Consider the following 6,000-nt stretch of genomic DNA (forward strand, 5'->3'; position numbering starts at 1 on the left):
AGCAATCTGTAAGTCCTAACACAGATTCTCAATTGGATTGAGGTCTGGTCTTTGACGAGGCATTCCAAGACATTTAAATGTTTCCCCTTAAACCACTCAAGTGTTAGTTTAGCAGTATGCTTAGGGTCATTGTCCTGCTGGAAGGTGAACCTCTGTCCCAGTCTCAAATCTCTGGGAGATTGAAACAAGTTGCCCTATATTTAGCGCCATCCATCATTCTTTCAATTCTGACCAATTTCCCAGTCCCTGCCGATGAAAAACATCCCCACAGCATGATGCTGCCACCACCATGCTTCACTGGGGATAGTGTTCTCAGGGTGAGGAGATGTGCTGGGTTTGCGCCAGACATAGCGTTTTCCTTGATGGCCAAAAAGCTCCATTTTAGTCTCATCTGACCAGAGTACCTTCTTACATATGTTTAGGGAGTCTCCCACATGCCTTTTGGTGAACACCAAATGTGTTTGCTTATTCTTTTCTTTAAGCAATGCCTTTTTCCTGGCCATTCTTCAGTAAAGCCCAGCTCTATGGAGTGAACGGCTTAAAGTGGTCCTATGGACAGATACTCCAATCTCCACTGTGGAGCTTTGCAGCTCCTTCAGGGTTATCTTTGGTCTCTTTGTTGCCTCTGATTAAAGCCCTCCTTGCCTGGGCCATGAGTTTTGGTGGACGGCCCTCTCTTGGCAGGTTTGTTGTGGTGCCAAATTCTTTCATTTTTTTTTATAATGGATTTAATGGGCATTGACAGTGTTCCATTAAAAACACACAATAGGTTACAACCTGAAACGTTTTCACTTAGAAACTACACAGTAGATTGTGTTGAACATATATTATTGGGTTTGGAACCCAAGACACAGGTAAATGACACCATTTCAGTACTAGTTCCAAACCTCTACTACGAAGTCGTCATATTTAACACGGAGGTCAGATACTTATTTTCCACCATAATTTGCAAATTAATTCATTAAAAATCCTACAATGTGATTTTCTGGATTTTTTTTCTCATTTTGTCTGTCATAGTTGAAAATTACAGGCCTCTCTCATCGTTTTAAGTGGGAGAACTTGCACAATTGGTGGCTGACTAAATACTTTTTTTGCCCCACTGTATAGTTTTTTTGTAAAGTAGGGTTAACAGTGGTCCCGTTGAGGGATATAAACATACCCTGTTTTAGAATTGTAGTTATTTTCAGTGTTTTTTTTAAATTAAGATAACTTATTTCTACAGTTGTTTTTCATGAACATGGAATTGATCTAGTAATTTTCTAGAAAAAGTGGATAAATAAACAGATAGAGCATGAGAATTTAAATATATAGATTATATTAAATATATAGATTTTTGGTACATCCGACATGTTAACGACAACATATAGGTAAAAAAAAGACATCTCATAAATCCAATAATAAATGAGAAAACGGTGTAAAACTGCAATTAACAGATTAACGGTCGTAGGAACTGACTAAGTTTAGAGCCTCTGACAGATTCAACTCAAGTAACAGTGTTTTGGAGAAATTGCTTTCGAGCATCATAGGATGTTGCACCGGGATTCTTCCCCGATATATTGTACAGGAAAACAATGACTACGGAGAAAATAAGAGAAGAATCTGATTACTAAACTACCAAGTTGACAGAAAAATACTGTTATACTCTGCTATTTTTTTATATATTTGAAATGTGCTGTAACTTCTCTCTCATGTAATTGTATATAAATGTGACATTTTACAATATATAATAAATAAATAAAATTCTAGCAGATTTTCTAGCAGACCTGCAAGACCCCCTCCTGAAGGACCTGCACCGAGAGAACCCACGCCAAGAGGACCTACACCGAGAGAACCCATGCCAAGAGGACCTACACCGAGAGAACCCACGCCAAGAGGACCTACACCCAGACCACAGCATCACCAGCCACACCCCAACCAGCTGAGACCACGCCAAGAGGACCTACACCCAGACCACAGCATCACCAGCCACACCCCAACCAGCTGAGACCATGCCAAGAGGACCTACACCCAGACCACAGCATCACCCAGCCACACCCCACCCAACCAGCTGAGACCACGCCAAGAGGACCTACACCCAGACCACAGCATCACCAGCCACACCCCAACCAGCTGAGACCACGCCAAGAGGACCTACACCCAGACCACAGCATCACCAGCCACACCCCAACCAGCTGAGACCATGCCAAGAGGACCTACACCCAGACCACAGCATCACCCAGCCACACCCCACCCAACCAGCTGAGACCACGCCAAGAGACCTACACCCAGACCACAGCATCACCAGCCACACCCCAACCAGCTGAGACCACGCTAAGAGGACCTACACCCAGACCACAGCATCACCAGCCACACCCCAACCAGCTGAGACCACGCCAAGAGGACCTACACCCAGACCACAGCATCACCAGCCACACCCCAACCAGCTGAGACCACACCAAGAGGACCTACACCCAGACCACAGCATCACCAGCCACACCCCAACCAGCTGAGACCACACCAAGAGGACCTACACCCAGACCACAGCATCACCAGCCACACCCCAACCAGCTGAGACCACGCCAAGAGGACCTACACCCAGACCACAGCATCACCAGCCACACCCCAACCAGCTGAGACCACACCAAGAGGACCTACACCCAGACCACAGCATCACCAGCCACACCCCAACCAGCTGAGACCACCCCAAACAAACCCTGACCACACCCATAGGCCCCCCCATATCAGACCTATGCCCCTTCTGTACCCCGACCCTGCAGCAAGGACCTCAACATGACAGCAGGACATGATGCCCAGGCTGTGAGCAGAGCAACAAGCCCCATCCTGTGATCTAAGAGGTATGTAGTATCAAGATGCTCAACATGCTCTGCTCACCTACTGTGATGATCCGGCCCTAAACCACACTAAAACAACACTAGACACGTTGGAACACAAAGCTTTTACTATCTCATCTTGGAATATACAAGGTCAGAGGTCATCTGCCTTTGGCCTAAAGAGCAGGAAGCCATACTTCATCTAATAGAATGGAAATACAGACATTGTCATCCTGCAAGAAACCTGGTATAGAGGAGATGGACCCACTGGTTGTCCTCTAGGTTACAGAGAGCTGGTAGTCCCATCCACCACACTACCAGGTGGGTGGTAGGGGGTATGCTAATTTGGTATAGTGCAGACCTAACCTCTATTAAATTAGTCAAAAACAGGAACATTTTACATTTGGCTAGAAATTATTAATAAGGAAATGATCTCAACAGAGAAAAATGTCCTCATGTGTGCTACCTATATCCCCCCACTAGAATCCCCATACTTTAATGATGACAGCTTCTCCATCCTAGAGAGAGGAATCAATCATTTCCAGGCCCAGTGACATGTACTAGTCTGTGGTGACCTAAATGCCAGAACCGGACAAGAACCTGACACCCTCAGCACACAGGGGGACAAACACCGACCTGGAGGTGACAGCATTCCCTCCCCCATATGCCCCCAAAGACAACTATGACAACATAACCAACAAAAATGAGTCACGACTCCTTCAACTCTGTCACACGCTGGGTATGTGCATAGTCAATGGTAGGCTTCAAGGGGACTCCTATGGTAGGTACACCTATAGCTCTGTCACACGCTGGGTATGTAGATAGTCAATGGTAGGCTTCAAGGGGACTCCTACGGTAGGTACACCTATAGCTCTGTCGCAGGATGGGTATGTACATAGTCAAGGTTAGGCTTCAAGGGGACTCCTATGGTAGGTACACCTATAGCTCATCCCTTGGCAGTAGTACTGTAGACTACTTTATCACTGACCTCAACCCAGAGTCTGTCAGAGCGTTCACAGTCAGTCCACTGACACCCCTATCAGACCACAGCAAAATCACAGTCTACTTGAACAGAGCAATACCCAATCATGAGGCATCAAAGCCAAATGAACTGAGTAACATTAAGAAATGCTAGAGATGGAAGGAAAGTAGTGTGGAAACCAACCAAAAAGAAAACAATTGGGCAACAACAAATTAAATACCTTTTAGACAACTTCCTGGACAAAACGTTACACTGTAACCGTGAGTAAAAAGACCTTTGACCTCTCAGCTTCCCTATCAAATCTAAAAATGTCAAGCAATGACAAATGATTTGATGAAGAATGCAAAAACCTAAGAACTAAATTGAGAAAACTGTCCAACCAAAAACACAGAGACCCAGAAAACCTGAGCCTACGCCTTCACTATGGTGAATCACTAAAACAATACAGAAATACACTAAGGAAAAAGAAGGAACAGCACGTCAGAAATCAGCTCAATGTAATTGAAGAATCCATAGACTCTAACCACTTCTGGGAAAATTGGAAAACACGAAACAAACAACAACATGAAGAATTATCTATCCAAAATGGAGATGTATGGGTAAACCACTTCTCCAATCTTTTTGGCTCTGTAATAAAGAATAAAGAGCAAAAACATATACACGATCAAATACAGATCTTAGAATCAACTATTAAAGACTACCAGAACCCACTGGATTCTCCAATTACATTGAATGAGTTACAGGTCAGCCCCCCTTTCGGAAAAGCTGACCACGACTCCATTTTGTTGATCCCTGCCTACAGACAGAAACTAAAACAAGAGGCTCCCACGCTGAGGTCTGTTCCAACGCTGGTCCGACCAAGCTGACTCCACACTCCAAGACTGCTTCCATCACGTGGACTGGGATATGTTTCGTATTGCGTCAGATAACAATATTGACGAATATGCTGATTCGGTGTGCGAGTTCATTAGAACGTGCGTTGAAGATGTTGTTCCCATAGCAACGATTAAAACATTCCCTAACCAGAAACCGTGGATTGATGGCAGCATTCGCGTGAAACTGAAAGTGCGAACCACTGCTTTTAATCAGGGCAAGGTGTCTGGTACCATGACCGAATACAAACAGTGCAGCTTTTCCCTCCGCAAGGCTATCAAACAAGCTAAGCGTCAGTACAGAGACAAAGTATAATCTCAATTCAACGGCTCAGACACAAGAGGCATGTGGCAGGGTCTACAGTCAATCACGGACTACAAGAAGAAACCCAGCCCAGTCACGGACCAGGATATCTTGCTCCCAGGCAGACTAAATAACTTTTTTGCCCGCTTTGAGGACAATACAGTGCCACTGACATGGCCTGCAATGAAAACATGCGGTCTCTCCTTCACTGCAGCCGAGGTGAGTAAGACATTTAAACGTGTTAACCCTCGCAAGGCTGCAGGCCTAGACGGCATCCCCAGCCGCGCCCTCAGAGCATGCGCAGACCAGCTGGCCGGTGTGTTTACGGACATATTCAATCAATCCCTATACCAGTCTGCTGTTCCTACATGCTTCAAGAGGGCCACCATTGTTCCTGTTCCCAAGAAAGCTAAGGTAACAGAGCTAAACGACCACCGCCCCGGAGCACTCACTTCCGTCATCATGAAGTGCTTTGAGAGACTAGTCAAGGACCATATCACCTCCACCCTACCTGACACCCTAGACCCACTCCAATTTGCTTACCGCCCAAATAGGTCCACAGACGATGCAATCTCAACCACACTGCACACTGCCCTAACCCATCTGGACAAGAGGAATACCTACGTGAGAATGCTGTTCATCGACTACAGCTCGGCATTCAACACCATAGTACCCTCCAAGCTCGTCATCAAGCTCGAGACCCTGGGTCTCGACCCCGCCCTGTGCAACTAGGTACTGGACTTCCTGACGGGCCGCCCCCAAGTGGTGAGGGTAGGCAACAACATCTCCTCCCCGCTGATCCTCAACACTGGGGCCCCACAAGGGTGCGTTCTGAGCCCTCTCCTGTACTCCCTGTTCACCCACGACTGCGTGGCCACGCACGCCTCCAACTCAATCATCAAGTTTGCGGGTGACACAACAGTGGTAGGCTTGATTACCAACAACGACGAGACGGCCTACAGGGAGGAGGTGAGGGCCCTCGGAGTGTGGTGTCAGGAAAATAACCTCACACTCAACGTCAACAACACTAAG

This window comes from Oncorhynchus gorbuscha, linkage group LG15 (assembly GCF_021184085.1).
Source record: "Oncorhynchus gorbuscha isolate QuinsamMale2020 ecotype Even-year linkage group LG15, OgorEven_v1.0, whole genome shotgun sequence".
Lineage (NCBI taxonomy): Eukaryota > Metazoa > Chordata > Actinopteri > Salmoniformes > Salmonidae > Oncorhynchus > Oncorhynchus gorbuscha.